The sequence below is a fragment of the Hesperophylax consimilis genome, chromosome 14 (genome assembly GCF_061612785.1).
Source record: "Hesperophylax consimilis isolate HC1 chromosome 14, BYU_Hcon_1.0, whole genome shotgun sequence".
In the NCBI taxonomy this organism is placed as follows: Eukaryota; Metazoa; Arthropoda; class Insecta; order Trichoptera; family Limnephilidae; genus Hesperophylax; species Hesperophylax consimilis.
Genome location: NC_142849.1, coordinates 34075407 through 34098804, shown reverse-complemented (window position 1 = coordinate 34098804; position 23398 = coordinate 34075407).

Sequence of the window (23398 nt, the reverse complement as noted above, 5' to 3'; positions counted from 1 at the left end):
CCGGGTTCTGTGAAAGTCCTATTCAAGTTCTGTTAATATTTCAGCATAGGGTAGTTGCTTGACAGAACTGAAATAAAAATAGAACTTGAAAAAATATTTCACAGAACCTGAAAATCAACTTTGAAATTTGAAGAATTGTTCAAATTCTCCGAAACAGCCCGTACTAAGGTTTTCATATACACGGTCTTTATCAATTGAATAAAATTTTCACCGGGTTTTTTTAGTAAGACAGATATTATATTATTAAAATGTCTTACTATAATGTTGGTACAGGAGTTCAGCAAAAACTACCGGAGACGAAACAATAAAAATAATCTAAGGGAACGCAACTAGGGATTTGCTGAAGAAATTTTTCTAGAGGGATCCTGTTATTTCTAGCAAACAATTACCTTATCCAAGAAAGTAATTAAACCTGTCGCGTTAAACTTGTCTTCATCCAGAATTGTCTGCTTAGCTCAATCCGTTGATCAATGATGATAGTGAAGAAGATTTGAATTAAACAGATTCTTTTTCTTGTTTTCATTAACACTTTGTTTAGCTATGTAATCTGTAACCTATTTTTTATGTTGAATTTTACCACATACACGGAGGAAAATGAGTATTGCTAATTTATTAAGAACCTCTTAAAGTTATTTGTAATCCTGTTAAAAACGGGATTGCATGCCTATTACGAATGGAACAGAGGTTTCCTAGTAAACTTTTAGTTATTTAATTTAAGTCTGAACACGTGTCTTTTTCTCCATGTGCCGTAATTTTTTAATTTAAAGTTGATCTTAGTTAAGTTATCATTTCTGAAATCAATACTTTTTTTTCTCTTCTCTCTTCTTTGACTTTGTACTTAGTATTATTAATTAATTTTGATCCTGTATTATTTTTATCAATATTCCATTGTTTGCTATAGTTCCAATATGGATAAATTTAATTGTATATCCCATTCTTGTAGCTGGGAATTCAAATTATTAATATGATGTTAATTTTAATGAATTGATGTAATTTTTAAGACTTTTTTTTATGTAAAGGGAATATTAAACATTGATCTGTGAGCATTATTACTATAAAATAATGTATTAAGTAACGATAATAAATTTCATACAAAAATTTATAAGAATAAGTTTTCATGATTTTTGAGGTTGAAAACCTATTTTCTCCTCTATCGGCCGTTGGTGTACCCTTGCTATAAAATAAAATCTATGTAGGCATAAAATTTGTTTAGACCATAGATATTAACCAAACTGCACGGACTATCCAAGCGGCGGAGCTATTTAAAGTAATGCAATTGGTATGTAGGTAGAAACAAAGGCGGGGAAAATGAAAACACAGTATCTTTCTTGAGAGTCTCAAGGAAGATACTGCGTTTTTAGTTACCGCGGTAGTGCGGTACCATGCTGGTTGGAGTGGGGAATTTTATCAAAAATCAACTTGCAAATTAATCCCAGCCAAAAATAATCTGCGGTCGTTGACATTTGGCAGTTTGGTTTATCAAAGAAAAATATTCATTCCACTATTAAAATCATAGACAAAACGTTAAATATTGGTGATATCTGTGCTTTAGACCAACATTTTCAAGGCATTTGATCGACTTGATCGTGATATTTTACTGCTCAGAATTTTCAAACTCGGCTTTCATCAACAAAAACACTTATCTTTGCCTATATTTCCATACAAAACAGTGTTTTCAAAATTCAAATGGGATGGAGATCTACGATTCCTGGCGAGTGTAAGTGAGACGGAACGCTTGGCGGTTGGACTAAAAGAACAATTGTTTCCATTCAAATTTGTATGAAAGGAACTTTTAATGATAAATTATTTGTTCTATATCTAAATTCCACACATTAAATAATGTTAATCGTTTTGAAATATTGTTTTATTTTTATTTAATTATGATTTTTTTGTAAGCACTTTATACAATTTTTTACCGTTATTTTTAATATTCCAATCTTTTTGAAAACGAAGATCGTTGAAATTGTCAATAGTGAGGAATGCCAAATATATTTGTGACGCCCTCCGTGATCGACTCGCAATTCGAAGGGTACCGGTTCAAATCCTGACACAACTACCAGTTATTACGTATCTAAAATAACGTAATTGTAATCAATAATAAAACATAATATCGTGAGGTTACTGTCAAAAGTTGGTAACTTACAAAACCATGTTTTGGAGTAAACTCAATATTAAAGTTTGATCTTCATTATAAAGTCAGTGTTTTGGGAAATAATGTTCTTGTTATTTTTTTTTAATATCATTACAGTTTTGTTTTTAAATCAAACATGCTTATTTTTGTAAGTGTGATTACAATATTTTTCTTGCGTATTAATTAATTAAAAATATATATAAAAAAGCAGTAGCTAAAACCTTTTTAACGACATAAGTGGGGAACCAAACTTATTCCAGACATAAACTATAATAAATACACATTAAAATCACCCCTAACTCATAAAACCAAAAATGTAGGCAGTAACCCCACGATATTAAGTATTCTCCTCACAGGAGGCCCTGAAGAAAATAATTTCTCTCAGGTTTAATGTCGTCTTTCAGGATTCTATGTGGAGATTTTTTTTAAGGAGAAGAAGATCTGAGAAGGAAAAAGGTATGAAGGGTGGGTAGGAATCTGGGGGTAAATGTATCCAGGAGTTTCGAATGAATCCATCCCTCCACTGCGGTGCAGAACGTTGGGTCGAGAGAATGTCCAGCTGGAGAGGTCAAAAGGTTTCTCAGAACCAGTCTCTCTCCATCCCACCAAAAAAGACACACACGGGCAAACGCACCCGCCGTCAACCTAGACAAACCTCACCCCATGAACCCGGGCACCCCTTCTGAATCACCAAACGTAGCCGACCACCTGCGGTGACCTGTGGCAGAGGTTTTGAGTATCCAATAAATGGTGCCCATACCCGCCTCCCATATTGAAATATGAGATATGGGTTGCTTTTAAGATCAATTCATGTGGAAACAGTTTTATTTATAAGATTTTTTTATATCTAAAACTTTGTTTTGTTTTCTTTCAGAGTGCTCCCCCGTAACAGTCAAAAGTGAATTGAATTGGTTGAATCCTCCATTTCAATGCCCTGAACCGTTAAAAGTTGACGTACCCTTTTACGCCGCTCAAAGAACTACACTGAAGGACACAATCATTCCTTCATCGCAGTTGGGGGCAGATTCCTCCCAAAATAATTTTCAAATAGTCATTAAAGGCATGAAAAAAAACGAATTTGTTACAGGTAAACTATTTAAAAAAAAATGATTTTCATTCATGGGTTCGAAATAAGCCTGAAAATATTTGATTTCTCATGACTATCATTAAACTAGCTGCAATTGTTGCTTATGCATTGATGGAAGGCTTGCAAAGGATTTCACCAAACCACCTCTCTCAAGGCCAGGACACAAATGAAGTCGGCCTGATATTTTTTTATGCAATGTCCTTATAATATAAAGTAGCATGTTATTAGTTATTAGTCATTCTATCGTATAGAACTGCGTTTTAAAATAATAGAGTAATTTTATTTGGTTCAATGAATTTTAACATAATTATAAAGGAGGATCTTATTTAAATAGCACGCCAACTTGAGTCAGTGTCCCGGTCTTGGTTGAAGAGATTACTTAGTGTGAATCTGATGTTTTGTATCACTAAACCCAAATAATCTACTACAGTATTAATTTTTTAAAACAACAAAAATAATTTCTAATACTTTGTTTGTTTTAGTTCCAACTCCTGCAGAGTTCGTACCTTCAAGGAAAGCAGATAAACATCTTATTAGGGTTGGAAATTATACGTTCTATCAGGTTAGGGTTAGTCAAAACGGTAAGGCCCGGTGGGCTTGTTCTAGCTCGAGAGGTTGTCCCGCTTACCTCCATACCGTTGACGTGAATATCGTATTTTGTAAAAATGTACACAACCATTGATTTTATGGTTTCATGATCTTATGGTTTATGATCTTATTATCTTATTATTTTATTATATTATTATATTATCATATAAATATATTATTATATTATTAAATTATTATATTATTGTATTATTATATTATTTTATTATTATATTATTAAATTATTATATTATTATATTATTATATTATTATATTATTATATTATTATATTATTATATTATTATATTATTATATTATTATATTATTATATTATTATATTATTATATTATTATATTATTATATTATTATATTATTATATTATTATATTATTATATTATTATATTATTATATTATTATATTATTATATTATTATATTATTATATTATTATATTATTATATTATTATATTATTATATTATTATATTATTATATTATTATATTATTATATTATTATATTATTATATTATTATATTATTATATTATTATGTTATTATAAAATTATAATATTATTATATTTTTGATTTAATGTCCGGGTTAAATCTTCCCCATAGGAAAAACTAAACCCTTCCACACACTTTTCCACAAATGATCATCTAGTCCAGGGCTTCCCTAACTGTGAGTCGCGACGCCCCGGGGCGCCGCGGGATCATCCCAGGGGCGTCGTGAGGCAATCTTTATAGCGAGAATATCGTTCCATCAGCACTGCAGCGTTAAGGGTTTTATTACCGTTTGCGACATCATACTTGTGTGAGACAGGTTTCTCTGCAGTTGCAGTCATTAAGAATTAGTACAGATCAAAAATAAATTTAGAGGCAGAGACTAGAGTGGCGATTTCGAAACTTCAATCTCGTTTTGTGAAACTATGCTCAGAAAAGCAAGCACATCCTTCTCATTAATACCAATGAAAAAAAATGCTTTTTTATCTTTTTTGTTTGCTTCCATTTTTGTTTGCTTCCATTTTTGTTTGCTTCCATTTTTGTTTGCTTCCATTTTTGTTTTTATGTTGTGTTCTTTATTTTCTAATATAAAATACAGATACTATTTGGAGTTTTTCTGACAAATTGTTATTAGGTAACGTACCCATACTACGTGACCCGTTCAGGGGGGGGCTTCAAAATACTACGCTTGGTACAAATGAGCGGCGGGGGGGCTTAGATTTTTAGTCACTGGGGGAGGGGTGGGGGGCGTTGCAAAAATATGGCAACTTCCCAAGGGCGTCACAGTTGAAAAAAGTTTTGGAAGCCCTGATCTAGTCAATCAACATTATGCAAGTTCATTATATAAGCAAAATAAATACAAAACAATACAAGAACAACACGTCAACTCACCAGAGATCAAATGGGAAAATAATTCACCGACTCCAGATATTTTCATATCAGAGGGTTCGGCTCGGTAGAACTCCTAACAGGGCCTATAAATCCTACTGATCCCTCAACATAAATATTTAAAAAATCTTTCGTTATCCTACATGTATTCAAAATGACCGACTTTTGCATATCTATATATATTTTTTTTTAGTTCGAATACGTCTAAATTTTTAATGAGATAGCTAGGTATAATGCCAGTAGCCGAAATAACGAATGGTAATATTTTTATAGTCTGAGAATGCCAATTATATTATTATATTATAATATTTATTTAACTTCCGATTTATTTGTCCGGGTTAAATCTTCCCCAAAGGAAAAACTTAACCCTTCCACTCACTTTTCCACAAATGATCATCTAGTCAATCAACATTATGTAAGTGCATTATATAAGCAAAATAAATACAAAACAATACAAGAACAACACGTCAACTCACCAGAGATCAAATGGGAAAATAATTCACCGACTCCAGATATTTTCATATCAGAGGGTTCGGCTCGGTAGAACTTCTAACAGGGCCTATAAATCCTACTGATCCCTCAACATAAATATTTAAAAAATCTTTCGTTATCCTAGATGTATTCAAAATGACCGACTTTTACATCTTAAACAACAACAATAAGATTTAATACGTCAAAATTTTTAATGAGAGAGCTAGGTATAATGCCAGTAGCCGAAATAACGAATGGTAATATTTTTATAGTCTGAGAATGCTAATTATATTTTATATTATTATTAAATTTTAATATTATTATATTAAATATTATCATATTATAATATTATTATAATATAATAATATATTATTATATTATAATAATATATTATTATAATATAATAATATATTATTATTATATTTTTATTTTATTATATTATTATATTATTGTATTATTTTATTATTATATTATTGTCTTATTATATTCTTATCTTATTTTCCTATTATCTTATTATCGTGTTATCTCGTTATCTTGTGATTTTATATTTTCAGATGACATGTTTACATACTGTTTAGGTTCCATGCAGTATTTTACGAACAATGATTTTTAAAATGTATACATATTACGTGATCAACCTGCATAATTAAATTTACGTACAATAATTATGTTCATACCTATGGATTTCCTCACAAACACGTATTAAACGTAATATTGTGTACCTACGATGAATCCTTGGGAGTTATTATCAAAAGAAATACGAAATAACACGTATTACGGTTCAGTATGACACAAAAAATTCACATCCAATAGATCTCAGCCATGTGAAGATATATTTTTCTCAGTATTAAATCAATTTTAATTTAATTATAATGTAGGAAGGTATGTTGATTGTACATTGTAACCAACTTTTACTTTTGTGTTTAACCTTCAACCTAGAATTTATTAATTTTAATCACAATTTACTCATTATTTGACGAAACAACATAATGACTAAAATCACTACGTAGCATTTATGACTTGTTTATTACTAACCAGTTATGATTCTTCCCGATAGGAATCAATAATAAATATTGTCTTTTGTTCTGAATTACTTGAAAGATGTTGTAAATATTTTATAATTGAGGTTAATTATAATTACTTGTTAACTGTAACAATACATATATAAACGCAATAATGTAATATTTTTGTTTATTATAATATTTATTTTCCATAGAAACATTAAAGTATTACGGATTGTTACGTCTCTAAGTGTGTTTTTTCAACCTACTTAGAATTGTAATATGTATATAATATATATAAGTAAAATAAATTTACGAAAAAAATATACTTTTATTTCGATCAAATCCAGTTTGGAGGTAACATAAATATTTGCAGTTAGAGTTATAAAAAAAAAACAACGTGTAACATTACATTACAGTTTTCACACATAAATGCCTTTTGGATGTTTTCACGCTCATCGTTTTCGTAACGGCAATAATTTATAAGAACATGTGGGTATCTATTTCATTGTCGCAAAATATTTAAATATAACTCGTGGCCTAAGGGTAGTTGCGCCAAGTGATGTGTATATTCTAAGAATAGACAAATTTCCGTTGCTTGTACGTCATCGAGTTGGGAGATGGGTCAGATAAGAGCCTCGAAATTCACTCTGCACGACGAAAGAATCAGTCGACGGCACCCACCTCTTTGTGGCTCCCTCTATTGGTTCTCACGTCAAGAAACTACTTTCGTTTTAAAAACGAAGCTACTATTTAATGCTTCCTAGAGCCCCCGAATGTTCCTACACGGCACAGCATACATTTATATATACCAAAAACGTTTGTGTTCTTATCCGAGGCATTTTTAAAAGAAGAACATGCGTTTGAAAGGAAAAGCAAATTTAAACACGTTCCCATCTAAGCGAACATCACAAGAACAGATTTTTCTTCTGGCGCACGCAGTGTTACGAAAGAAATAGGAATAACTGAAAGCAACGGAAAGGGTTGCATGAGTTATTCGTACGACGTCTGGTAGATCTTAAGGTGCTCTTAAAACTTAGCTGTGCAAAAAAAACCTTCGCCTAGTGACGAACAAGACATTTTCACACCAAAATGATCGGTAGTGTACCCAACCCATTTTTTAAGCTTTAGGAAATACTTCAAATGTAACGTTTTATGAGAATATCTGTGTCTGTTCCAAATTCAGTATGTTATTTTCAGATGAACCTATAACAATATTATTTTTTATTTACAGTTGAATACGTTTTGTCTAAGAAGAGAAATGTTATGATAAAATATGAAAACTATACATTTTATACATCCTGCAAACGAAAGGGAGGAAAAGTTCGTTGGGCATGTTCCACGCACTATTCCAAAGGGTGCAAGGCTTGCATATATACAGTAAGTGACGTTATTGTGTCAGTGAGAAATTTCCATAATCACTAACTATTACGATTATTCGTCATAAAACAGTTTTTTTATGTTATAAAACCATACCAAGTTATCGTATGAAGGAGGTTTCTGACGACTTTTTTTTCCAATTTTTTTTTATTTGCGAAAATGACATACAGATGGAATTAATTTTTGTAAAAAATTCGTTATTAACTAATTTTATAAGGAAAATGCCATTGCTTACAATAAGTAGTTGGTCTTAGATTCATTTTGTTTTTAATTATCATATTTTATTTTTAATATTGTGGTTACAACATACCTACTACCACAAGAGGAAATTAAGATGGTGCGATAGAGATAGTAGATTCAGCTGAAACGGTGATAATTAGGAGTAAATAGGGAATGGTGATTCTCTTAGACTTATAGGGAATTAGTTTAATAATGAAAATGCTTTTGCTTAATATAAGTACGTGGCCTTTGGTTCATTTGATTGTTATTTTCTAGGCCTTCCAAGTTATTTTTTATAATTATTTTGTTATTGATATTTATAAAATAATAAATAAAATCTCTGATACACATATTTTGTATACATACAGTTTTTCATTTAAATGTATTAATTACTTCGATGGACTGCGACTTGCCAATTTTCCGTAAGAAAACGACAGTAACTCTTCAAAACATAACTGACATTGTCATCAACATCAAGTCGAGGCTCCGTGCTACCAACATCCCGCGGATAAAGAGCAGAGTGAATGTTGATAGTTGACATGACTACCTAACCTAACATCATCCTTTGTAAAGTTCTTAAATTGTGGTTTTTTTCATTTTGGAATAATTTGGTCAAAGAAACATCTGTAATGGATTATGAATTATATATTTAACTTAAATAAAAATCAACCCATCAAAAACAAAGTTTGTTTACTATATTAAATCTGTTTTAAAATGTATTTTAACTAATTCAAAATTAAAGAACTAACGTTTGGAGTTTATTTTGAGGACGGTGAGAAATTTTAAGTTAATTAATTCCTTTAAATTATTATTCACTGGGTTGGTGAGAAGTAATCAAGAGTATAATTCGACAATGTGGGCTCCATTTTTAAAGATTCACCAGCTAAAAATTGAGAGAGTGCAGCATGAGTTTCTGAGATGTATTCATAATAAATTTGGAATTCCAATCGAAGATATTAATTACACTGTTTAATGGACTTACTAAAGTTTAAAATTGACAGTATATGTATATATATATATATATCTATAATATTTCTGCATTATGTAAAATTTCTACTTTTATAGTAGTTGTAGAAGTCCTACGGGCGTTCAATAAATAAGTGAATATAGTTGAAATAAACCTTTGTTTATAATAAATCAAGAATTATTTCAATAATTGTAAAGTGGTTATGTTTTTCATTTGAATTTCTCGAAGAAAATAATATTTAAGTAAAATAATTTTGGGACAATGCCGGGTTCGAAGAATGGTTACTTTTTTCATAATAAGATACTATTGTTCTATTCTAAATCTTTTTTTATTTTTTTACAGTGAAATTTGTGATGTCCAAGCGCGGGAAACCACTGATAAAGTACGGAATTTACACCTTTTATACCTCTTCTACTACAAGTACTGGAAAAGTTCGATGGGCTTGTACCAGGCAAAGAAGCAAGACGTGCAGGGCCACGCTTTTCACCATGGATGACACCATCGTATCCATCAATAACAGACACTGTCACTGATTCCTAGTTACCACTGAATACAAAATCAATAGTATTATCATTCAAAGTCATCAAATTTTCAGTAAACCTTTTCGAGGCAACGCATTTAAGGCCACGCAAGACTTTAATAACGGGGGTTTACTCGTAGCTGACATTTTAATTAATTCCCATGAATTTGTAACTGTGATTTCTTTTTCTTAGATCGATACCCGCAAATGTAAATATTTAAGATTGTTAAACACAGTATCTTACCATTAAAATATTTAACTGGTATAATGGTTTGAATATTTATAAAACGTTTTTCAGCTATGAAATTAACGGTATGCACCAGATTTTATTTTTCTATTAATTAATAACTTCCCGATGTATTCAATTAAAAACATCTGAGTAGTAATACCTTTATCGGAACTTTGTTTTAGAATATTTACTGGGGCAAATTCGACCATCTGTCCGTTCAACCGGGGACGTGCGTCGCATATTTGTGTAGAACACGCTCTTCTACACGCCTTCTAAAGATTCTGACTTTATTTTAGGGTATGGTGGCGTCTTAAATGGTCTATCTGTTAGTGAAAGAATTTAAATGTTTGATCAATGATTTCACCCGTTATAAGATGAAATTAACTCTCATTACTTTGGGTAAACCGACACGCCAACGATACTCTTCTATACATTTATTTATTCAGTGTTGTAATCTTATCAGTTACATAATTATATAAATAAGCATTTAGATATTAATATTTTTTGTAATACTATAAAATAAGTATATCGAGGCTTCTAACTAATCAATTACAATTTTTTTATTAGTTTTTAAAGGAATTTGTGAAAGGTTTTTTACTGTGTATTAATATTTAAAAAAAATAAATAATAATATGTACTTTTTAAATTTTTTTGTAAAAATATTTTCATTTTCGTTATTTAACGAATTTTATGGTTCCAGAGATGGGATTAAATTTATTATAGGATTTTATATACGACCAAGGCCGAGTGGTTTTTTTATGTCAAGACCGAATTGTTTGTCGGTCCGTCCTCTCTGCTTACCGCCGAGGGGAGGGAACGGCGTGAATATTAGTAAGTAAGATATATTTTGGTTATATTTTGGACATTGAGTCAAATTTTTATAGTTGATTTACTCACATAAACTTAACTCGTACAAATAAAAAATATTCTTGTCTTCTTTTTTTCTTTATTTTCTTTATTCATGGTATTTTTTGTGTTACATGGTTTTTTGGGTTCTTTGATATTTAATAAACAGTGTGCGTGACGAATACGTTCTTATTTTATTTATAAATACACCTTATTTGAATTTCACTTTTGTTTTCGGGAATGAACGAATGCAAATGTTGGAAGCAGAAATTTACCCTCTTACCGACATCCTATCGAGCTGAAACTCGGTAGCTAGACTCGCTGTCGATGACAATGTATTCTATCAACTTTTGGAGGCAATGACGCACTATAATTAACATTAAAATTTTACTTGATACATATGGTAGTACGATGTTTTTAAATTAGGTTTTATTTTGAAATACAGCAATCACCCATACATACATATACGCATTTCTCTGAATTGGATGACACTATAGCAGTTAATATAAGTAATGTCGGTCCTACCCAATCGGGTTTTGGAGTAGTTGTTAGCGTGGATGACTCCAAACCATTGGGAGCAAAGTTCAATCCTCAGAAAAACCAAAAAAAAAAAAAAAAGTTAACAGCAGTTTAAGAGTCAGTCTCTGGGGAGGAAGGTTCGATCCTAAACAAAAATCTTTGAAATTGGTTCTAGCCGGCCTATGAGACAACTATGTTGAAATTGGCTTCTAGCCGGCCTATGAGACAGCTATGTTGAAATCAGCTTCTAGCCGGCCTATGAGACAACTATGTTGAAATTGGCTTCTAGCCGGCCTATGAGACAGCTATGTTGAAATCAGCTTCTAGCCGGCCTATGAGACAGCTATGTTGAAATCAGCTTCTGGCCGGCCTATGAGACAACTATGTTGAAATTGGCTTCTAGCCGGCCTATGAGACAGCTATGTTGAAATCAGCTTCTGGCCGGCCTATGAGACAACTATGTTGAAATTGGCTTCTAGCCGGCCTATGAGACAGCTATGTTGAAATCAGCTTCTAGCCGGCCTATGAGACAGCTATGTTGAAATCAGCTTCTGGCCGGCCTATGAGACAACTATGTTGAAATTGGCTTCTAGCCGGCCTATGAGACAGCTATGTTGAAATCAGCTTCTGGCCGGCCTATGAGACAGCTATGTTGAAATCAGCTTCTGGCCGGCCTATGAGACAACTATGTTGAAATTGGCTTCTAGCCGGCCTATGAGACAGCTATGTTGACATCAGCTTCTAGCCGGCCTATGAGACAACTATGTTGAAATTGGCTTCTAGCCGGCCTATGAGACAGCTATGTTGAAATCAGCTTCTAGCCGGCCTATGAGACAGCTATGTTGAAATTAGCTTCTGGCCGGCCTATGAGACAACTATGTTGAAATTGGCTTCTAGCCGGCCTATGAGACAGCTATGTTGAAATCAGCTTCTAGCCGGCCTATGAGACAGCTATGTTGAAATCAGCTTCTGGCCGGCCTATGAGACAACTATGTTGAAATTGGCTTCTAGCCGGCCTATGAGACAGCTATGTTGAAATCAGCTTCTAGCCGGCCTATGAGACAACTATGTTGAAAATTGAAAATAATGTATTATAGTGTAAAAAAAATTAACGGGTTATTTTTTTGCTATTTTTTGAACCATAAAATGTTTTTCGGAACATTCATTAATTCGATTATTAACATCTTCACAAAATTCGTGTATTCATAATTATAAACAATACCATGTACGTTACATGAAGTAAAGTGTTTATGAAAGATAAAACTATCAAAATCACATAGGAACACGGTGTTGTATTAAAATAAATTGTTCAGTAAAAATAACATATTAACAATAATTCAGCATTCAGAATTCGGATGGATTATTTAGGTGCGATTCTTACTTTTCCAATATGATCAACTGGAAGGATATATCCATAGACATTGCAAAATAGTAGACTTGCCCTAACGTAAAAGCTGGGTATCATTTCGACGAGCTAACCACGGGACCATCTTTTTGACACCAAATGCTTTGGATAAACTATGACATAAAGTCATATTTTGACCGCCGAAGATTGTGAATTGAAATATACAGACCCTGCGCAGAGAAGTTAAGTTCGCTAAAGCAAGGTGAAGGTTTGCAACGCAGCCCATTGTGTGAATGTTTTACAAATCGGGTTGCATAGCGACCCAAAAATGAGTTAGTCGAATAAATTGTAACACGTTTTTATATAAGTGTATAAATAGTGTAAAAAAAATCCATTTTCAAAACAAGCTAGCACGTTTTTTTACCCGATTTGGGATTTGCAGTTAAGTTCTTTACGCAGCCAGTAATTTCGCGCCAATGTAAAAAGGACTACTTACTCGGAAACAGATTTTATTTTTAAAATATAACTACTAATAGGAGAATGTGAAATGCCTATGTTCTGTCAGATTAATATATTTACGAATCACTTAAGTGGGGGACGGTCACGCAACCTCCCCGTTCCGCGAAACTGGGTTTGTTCACTTTTCCCTCATGGGCAGGTCTATTGTTTTGTATGTATATCGATACATCCATCCTGGAAGAGCTAGGCATCCACAAAAGACTGTAAACTATCTGTCGATGGTAATATGTTACTTACGATTCTTAAGATACGATCATAAGAAACTTTCGACACGATACTCTCCAGAAACTTATGGTCAATAGCAAAATTAATAACAGGAGAAGCAAAGGAAGATCACCGATGCGTTGAAGTTATCAAATGTAACAGGTGACTGAAAATATAGTGTCCGCGACTTTCCACGCAGCTCAGAACCTTGAGGAGTGGAGGAGCCATCTTGTTCACGAGGGACATTGGAATGCGACCGACTAGTGCTAATGTTCGTTGAAGCAACGCACTCATAAACTTCAGTAATATATTTAATAGGTAAAAAATGTTATTTTTCGTTCGTTGTATCACTTGTCATTAGTCATTAGTCACGTGATGGGAGCGGATTCCATATCGCTCATTGAGAAATGTCGCCTGGGAACCTCGTAGAAACGTCTTAGACCCTCAATTATCTATACGCATTGTATTGAAATTTCTCCGAAACATGAGCAGCGCTCATCGATGCCTCGGAACTCTCCGAGAGGCATTATTACCCGAAGACACTATATATTAACAGCGGACGGCTGTCAAATCTTTGTATTGCTCCTGAATATTAATGAATTATAACAAGTTAAATGATATAATTTCTACAAATCCCAAGTTCTATTTGGTGATATTTTAACTCATGTTAAAGTTGTAGCTTAAAGTTAAAAATCTGTATAAATATTTGTTTGTCGCGCCAAGAAGGCACCAATTTGTCGGTATAAGCATCAAAATTGGTAGTATTCTCTACCTGGCAGGGGATAGACTCAAAATATATTTTGCGTACCACGCACCACCCATTTTTGTGAGTACAAGCCGCCACTGAGTTGGATAAATGATTAACTATTATTGATTATTGAATAATTTTAGCTGAATACCTGACGTCCAGAAGAGGGAAGCCATTGTTGAAGTATGGAGACTACACGTATCGGATGACTTCGTTCTCTGCAACGGGAAAGAAAAGGTGGGCCTGCTCAACTCGCAAGGAATGCAAAGCGACTATTTTAACCATCGGAGACATTATTTATTGTGTTAATCAAAAACATTCACATTGATATTTATGCTTTATTTTAATTTTATTTTTGATAATGTGTGTTTACGTCGGGAGTAATATATAACTATGTATATGTTAATATAAGTGATTTAGGTACGCAAAATTGTACTTTATTTTATTATGTAATATATATACTCGTAGTTGTTTTTTCTTCATTTCAGTTAGGAACAATATCATGTTTACTAACTTGAATAAATATCATGTTTTAGAAAACAATCTTTTATTTTCAAAATCGTTGAAAATTAAATAATTTTTATCATATCTTTATACCACTTGCTGTAGTTATTCGCCTTGATTATAAAGAAGGCAAGGTAATCAAGGTAGGTTTCCCATTTTAAATTAAAGGTGACTCGCATAAAGTGACCTACCAATGATTAAAAAAGACTACCATTCTAACACTGCACCAGGTCGACTGATAGTAAGTGAAATATTCTATTCATTGTCAATCAGTGAAGAAAGGAATTATATCTTACCATTACTTGTCTCAGCCCATTGCATCTTATTACACTTGTCCTATTCAGGTCAGGGATTCCAGACGTCCCTGTCCTGCGCTGCTTTGGTGGCTTCCGTCCATAGTGACAATAAAATAAATAATGACATAAAAACAAAATTTCAACGAATTTCGGTATACCACAAGGGAGCATATTATGACCGACTTTGTTTCTGTTGTATATTAACTACTAAAACAACGTTAATATTTAGGAGAAAATCGTTGACCTTGCCGATCACACAGTCTTACTGTTTGAAGTTGGCTATCAAAACTGCTTACAAAAAGCTGAAACGGATATATGTAAGTATTGTTAGAAAGCGGTTGGATACCAATACGCTTACACTCGACACCGATAAAACTAAATACATTGCATCAATCGTAGAGGTCGACCACATGACGGACGATACCTTTATTATAATACACTCATTTTTTAATACCAATTTAATCCCCTACATTGAGTGTACTAGTCAGACAAAGTACATCGGGCTCACCATCGATCTATACCTCAAATGGAATCTTCACACTCAAATGATTTCCAACAAAATAAGAAAAACCATGCTTTTTGAGAACTATATGAAACTTTCTCGACTTACAACACTTGAAAATGATTCATTTTGCGGACTGTCAGTCTATTATTAAGCTAGGTATATTGAGAGGTGACACTTCATTTGCACTAGACCCAATCATAGTAGGCCCAACCTCTCTTCGTACTGCCCTACCTCTGGAATTTCTTCTCCCGTTGGAGACAAAACTGAACACCTTTCTTTTGAAATCAGACTCATATGTGCATGAAAATTCTGCTCTCTAGTTCAAGTTCTGGTGATGTTTTCTTGTTTCGTTTATATCTTCCGGTATATTGTCATGCCATCGTTTCCTGTCCTGGAATTGTTTCTACAAAATATTTATTCTCTTCCAGGAATATTTATAATGTCAAGAGTGGGAAGACCCATGTTGAAGTACCTGGACAGAACCTATTCGAAGCAGAGAACGTCGAATGGCAAGGATCGATGGGTTTGCTCTGCGCGGTTCTCCCGGGGATGCAAAGCTGTCATATTCACCTATGAGAACGTCATCATATCAGCAAAACCCGATCACAATCATCCATGATGATTACAACACTTGACATTTAAAAAAAATTATTATTCATGGATGTAATATGGTTCCAGAAAATATAAATGATAAATGCTGTATTTAAATCAGCAATCGTTCAAAAAAATGTAAACGATGAACACAATATGTACCTAAATGATCAATGGTTTCAAAAAATGTATATTATGAACACTTCATGTACACGATCAATGGTTTAAAAAAATAAAAACAATGAACACCGTATGTAAATGATCAGTGGTTTAAGAAAATGTATACGATTAACACTGTGCGTAACTGATCAATAGTTCAAGAAAATGTGTACGATGTACACAGTATGTAACTGATCAGTTCAATAAAATGTAAACGATGTACACAGTATGTAACTGTAACATATAGATAATATTTTTAAGTGTACTCAATTTGTATAACTTTATTTCCTTGTTAACATATATGTTTATCAATGTTTCTATTGCCAATACAATATTTTAAATAAAAGCGACTCAAAAAAAATATAGTTACCTGTTTTATTATAAAGATATTAGTGTGGGGTTTGCGAAGCTGAAAGTATTTATAAGCAAATATTTGCCTCTGGATTTTCTTTATAAAAAGTATAGTTATATTTTTTATTGACAAATTAGAGAGAAGATCGGAAATTTACCTTTTGAATGAACACCGTTAGCAAACTTGAATAATTACGAAAACTGTCAAAATTTTAAACCATAGAATTACACATTTCAAATATGGAATTATTAATTAATTCGAAACAACAACAAAAAATCGACTATGGGTGGGTGCTTTCTTTATCGCTTGTCTGAATTACGTTTCACACAAGCTGTTCGAATTTTGAAAACGACACTTAAATTTTAAGGTTATTTGAGTTTATTGAACGTGAAAAATTTCACACAAGAATAACGCATATTACAGACGAACGATATTAGTACGTTTCATTGAATATAATTCATATTTTAAAAAATATATATAATCAACCCGTTACTTGGTAGCTTCGTACGATATTTCAGCAATTTTGATATTTTTTTCTTACTGACAAAAATATTATATAATTATGTTTCATCGTATCTTATGTTATGACAGTTATATACATATTTGAATGAGGCATAGCTCATGATTGAAATGACGCTACGATCTGAAAATTACAAAGGTCAAATCTGTGAAAATTACACGATGCCTGACTCTATGCTAGCTAAATCCTCCATCATGTCACAAGTACCATTTTTTGCTCAGTGCTTTCATATAATGTCTTCTTTTCGTAACCCTGGAATGTATGTTTTATTTTAAAACAAAGACGAAAAACAAAAAAGGCTTATTACGTGTCTGTCGTGATTTTTTTTAAATCTTTAAAAAAATATTCGTTGCTAACTAACCAAGTGACTATCACTCCGTTTCCCAGTACAGAAATAGAACGGACAATCAAACGAAACTGTCATAGCACACAGTCCTTGCTTCATTAACATTCATACATCGTCTCACACACACCATTCTGTTATACTTTTGACGTGACCAGACTTAAGTATTTGGTTCAGTTGATCGTGCCATGTGTTCATCGGGCGCACCCGACTTATTCTACTATTTAAATTCGCGTCATATATTCTCCTTTCACTCGAACTTATTTGTTTCATATTGGTTAATTCGCTCTACACGCCCAAACCATCTAAACGTCTCTGTCTTAATCTTATTCTTAATGCTTACACCACACTTTGCATTCTATACGAATCTCCGCATTTCTCACACGATCATAAATGGTTTTACCACGCACCCGCCTCAGGTATCTTATTTATACAGCGTTCAGTCTACTTTCATCCTTCCTCTTCCAGTTCCATGCCTCACTGCCATATTTCAGGGTAGGTAACAGCCATGGAACTATCCATACTCTTAGGTACCAGCACTGTTAGCTTTAATTCTTTCGGTGTATTTTTTATTAAATGTGAATATGATTGAATAAAGTTATTTTTATTTATTTAACGCCCAGAGAGCTTTTAAATGTAGGTGGTTAAGAAATAATAAAAATAAAATTACATTAAAAAATAATATATGCAAGAAACAAAAATAAAAACGAACAAGAATATAAATTTAAAAAAATACAGCGATTTGACTGGTTTACAAAAATACAACTTCCATTTAGGAATAGTGTTGAAATAAATCTTTTACGTGATGCACAAAATTCGCAAAGTTAATATTTAATATATCGACATCACCTAAGTATTGGTTTCCCATAGTGTGAAACCGTTGTATTGGGGAGTTCGCAATGTAATTGCGCTTATGTGTGTTGCAGTGGAATAGTGTATTTTGTCGTGTTGTTATTGTAAGTATTCGTTAGTTTATGAGTTGCAGAAGTTCGCAACAGTCAAATTTAGAGTTTAGTTATTGATACATAAAATCTCAGTTAACTCCAAAAAAATTGTATTAACATTTAAAAAAATGTATTTACATTGAAAAATTTGCATTAACATTGAAAAAGTTGTATTAACATTGAAAAAGTTGTATTAGCATTGAAAAAGTTGTATTAACATTGAAAAGGTTTGTATTGACCTTGAAAAAATTGCACTAACATTATAAAGTTGTATTTAAATTTTTCAGTTGTATACTCCAATCGTGGCAGGGTCCTTATAAAAAAAGGACCCTATACCTTCGGCCAATGGACCCGCGGAGCCAGCGGAAAGATTCGTTGGGGATGTACCCTGAGACGTAATGGCTGCAAAGCGCGTCTGTACACTATTAACGATATTATCATCTCTACCCAAGATATACACAATCATTAAACTCTGAAGAAAACTTTTGGATGATATTAATCAAGACTGTAATTGATCAGGTCTTTATATAGCACGAAAGTATTTATCTTCAGTGTTAATAACTTGATTTATTTATTTTTACTTTGGGGCTTGCCATAATTATTACAATGTAAACCGCTTTATTTTAACATATAAATTAACTCAGACATTTAAAAACTATTTTTCCATGACTATCCATCGTTCTACATAAGGTAAGACAACTCGAAATTTGAATGCAAATTAGAATCACGGATGTTTATGAAAATATTTTTTCAGAAAATGCAAATCTTCTCATTTCTACCGATTATAATTGATTCGAATTCTTCGCCGTAATCATAAAGGCAAAACATAAAATAATCTCCAAACGACCAAATAAATTTATCTTGTAGTCCTATTCTAGACATACTCGTATTTCCAATAAACCGGCCTGTTCTCCTCGTAAACCCCCTATTAACCTTTTTCCATTTGTTCACCTCGCTCTCCATCATCTAAATATTGTTTGTTCTATTTGTAAACCCCCTAATTAACCTTTTCCCGTTTGTTCGCCCCGCTCTCTATCACCTACATATTATTTATTGTCCTCGTAAACCCCCTAATTAACCCTTTCCCATTTGTTCACCTCGCTCTCTATCACCTAAATATTGTTTTTTCTATTTGTAAACCCCCTAATTAACCTTTTCCCGTTTGTTCGCCTCGCTCTCCATCACCTACATATTATTTATTCTCATCGTAAACCCCCTAATTAACCCTTTCCCATTTGTTCACCTCACTCTCCATCACCTGAACATTGTTTCTTCTCCCTGTAAACCCCCTAATTAACCCTTTCCCATTTGTTCACCTCGCTCTCTATCACCTAAATATTGTTTGTTTTCCTCGTAAAACCTAATTAAACCTTTCTCATTTGTTCACCTCTCTCTGATGCTAAATATTTATGTACATCTCATATTAATTTTAATATTCTCCTAACGAAGGAAGGGTACTTCTGAAAAATGTGTTAAAATAAAGTGGTTTAAAATAAATATATGTATATAAATTGTGTTGTTATTTCATTTGCTATTTCGTATTGTTTTCTGTTTGTATTTATTTGTACATTGATTTTATGATAAACACCTTATTTTTATTAACTTTTTATTTTGTTCTTATTTATAAAGAACCACTGAGACTACGGCATCCCTCATTGCGGTATATTGTGATGCTGAAGGTAGAAGGGAGGGGAAGGAGATAGGGCACAAGTAGGTGGGGAAGTACCTGGCTATTCAGATCTGGTCACCAAACATGGTCAAAGCCATTTCAAGCAACGTTTCAATTCTGAATGATGGTCTTATACCAAGACGATACTGAGAGTATTCCACTCTGGAACGTGCCGCAAGTATAATATATATTATTGAAATAAAACAAATCGATAAAATTTATTTGCGCAAGCCGGGATTTGAGCCTGCGACCTAGTAGTGAGCCTTACCCCTCTACCACGGAGGCCGTCATAAATTACCAGTTTGTTATTTTTCTGGAAAATTTCTCACGATAAGATTTTCTGGACTTAATAAAGTGTTATTAATTTTTAAAATTTGTTTGATACTAAGTTTAATTTTATGGACAACTTTAAATTCAGAGCTTCTTGGGCTTACACTTAGGTAAATTTAGTTGTCTAATAACCTATTTACTATTGTACTAATTATTGCCTCTAAAACATTTTTCAGTTCTATTCATCACCTCAAGCAAGGGAAAACCCCTAATAAAAATGGGAACCTTTACCTTCTACAAATGGAGTGTCGCAAGAAATGGAAAAACACGGTGGGGGTGTACTTCAGGCCGAGGGTGCAGGGCCACCCTGTACACGATAGATGATATTATTGTCACGGTGAGAAATGTACACAATCATTAAAATGCGCTCTTATGCTAAAAAAATTATATGGAATGCAATAAGTTATTAAATACCTTGCGGCATAATATTTTAAAAGTGTTCAAATTGTAAATTTACTAGATTTTGATTTATTTTTTACTTTTGTACCAAACATTTTGCTTTACTCTTATATTATGGTTATATGCTGTACCAGTGGCGGCCAGCTAATATGTGCTCCCGAGCGCCGAACAACCAGAAGATTTCCGACATGACTAATCACAATACGAAACTCGGTTCGGTTATAATATCTCATTCAAAAGGTACCTACTTATTAAGCGCGCTTAACTTGCAGACCGACTTTGACTTGTGCCTATGTTCGTAGCAGTTCGTTTTCGATTGCGATCCAAAATTTAACTGCTTTGTCGCATATTCTGTGGAACAGTCGAAAGCGTGGGTCCATACCATTACATACTATTCTTTGCAAATAATACCATATCAAGAACGGCGTTCGGAGTTTTACCACCACATCAGAAGGAACGGTTTATTCAGTAGAAAGTTAAACTAAAACGCGTATGTTTAATGTTATTGTCGATATCGTGGTTTCAATTTACCATCTGCTATTTTCAGCGAATGTTTCGCTTCTTGGATACAAGCATTTAAGATAAAATTTGTCATTAAGAGATGAGTGATGGTCAGATTACTTATTATCAGTTTAGTCAGTACTCGCCGTTGCCGGGCACGGTCTGTTGAATTAAAAAATGTTCTTACTCTGCGAAAGTTTTAAAGTTTAATTGCAGGTTATATCGATCTTGTATATCAATTATTAATAGGGTTATCAATTGCAGGTTATACTAATTTATGATTACTTTTGTGTTTGTTCAAAGTATAAATTAAGAATGAGTTTGAATGTGGAATACATTAAGAACAATAGGTCGAGTTTTGAAAACAAAGTGATAATAAAAAATGCCTGTCCACCTAAAATCTGAACTGATAATAAAACAAGAGTGAAAATCTGGATCGAAGAAGTTTACTCGATCATTTAACAAAACAATGTATAACAAAGCTTCGTAGCTCTGTGCATGTGATCAATTGAATAGTTTATTTTGTTTTACGTGTTTAATTTACGATGTTGATTCAGTTTGGACAATCAGCGGTGTTACTGATGTAACTCACCTTTCTGAAAAAATCAAAAAACATAATTCTTGTCATTTACATTTACAAAAAGTTTTGAGCTTAAAGGTTTTAGGAAAAGTTGACATCAGAATGCAATTGGATTCTGGCTACCGTGCCTAAGTTAAACACCATAATGAGCTATTTAATAAAAATCGATACAGGTCAAATTTCCCAGAACATGATTTCAATGTTACGTTTAAAACGTATGACTTCCTAAATAAAGTTCAGAAAAAGTGAACTCTGTAGAATTTACGCCCGCGACGATTTTTCAAAAGCTAACGGCCCTTTATCAATTTTACAAATTTTTTATAGTACTTGTTTATTAGAAGACTTTCCCGAGACTGTGAAATTACTAAAACTTTTGTGCACCATTCATGACCTTTGGAATGACCTCAGTTGAAAGCTAAAGATGTTTCTCAACGTTAAAAAGAATAAAATCTTTTTAAACACGTTGAGCCAGGACAGACTGAACGCACTATCAGTGTTGCATTGATAGAGGTCTTCGCTAAACAAAAGGAGCAGAGAATAGAACTTCTTTATAAATAGGTATGTACCTTTATTTAATTTATTTTATGACTTAATGTTGTAATCCGGTGAACCCCCATATATTTTGACCACCGGCCGCCACTGTGCTGTACCACTGTAATGACGGGTTGGTTCACAGAATTTTAACAATTCATAAAATTTCAAAGATCATTTACAAGTTCTGTGATGGTTCTATTCAAGTTCTAACATTATATCATTATTGGCCAGTTGCTTCACAAAACTGAAATAATTACAGAACTTGAAAATCAACTTTGAAATTTGATGAATTGTTCAAATTCTGTTAAACAACCCGTCCTTAGTATTAGGTTTTGGAATTATTCATATCTATGATACTCCGATAGTAATTACATCGTTTACGTGTTTATGTTAACCGAGTACAAAAAGTTACCAATACTAGTTTACTGGTTGCGTGCAGAGATGTGAGAGAGAGAGATCAAACTAAAACATGTGATTTTATACAACTACAATATATCCGTCTCGCTCTACACTGACAGAGTCAAGCACCTGACTTTATTGTCCCACACATTTAAAATACATTATTTATTTGGTACTTGGATGTATAGGTATGCAGGCACAAGTTTTTTTGATGATTTTCCTTTTGTCAAATCTGTTTGATTGCACAAGATGTTTTATCAAAGCGATAATTATTTTTTTGTTGCTTTTACAATAATTTTATAGGTACCTGCTGCCTAGTGCCATTATATGACAATAAATTATTTGAAGTACATAAAAATTAAGTGTTTTATTCAAGCGATACATTAGCATTTACTAAAATAGTGGGTTATTTTTTCTGTTATTCTTTTTTTTAATACGAATAATTTCACCACCTCTGAGTAAAATGTAGCGTTATTTGTCGAGAAGCGTGGGTACCATATGTGTTTCATTACCGCGGAGATACGCTACCCGTCAAACTAAATAAAATTAATAGTCATGTAATTAAAACGGAGAAAAAATACTGATATTGAATATTGCTAAATTGTTAAGAATCTATT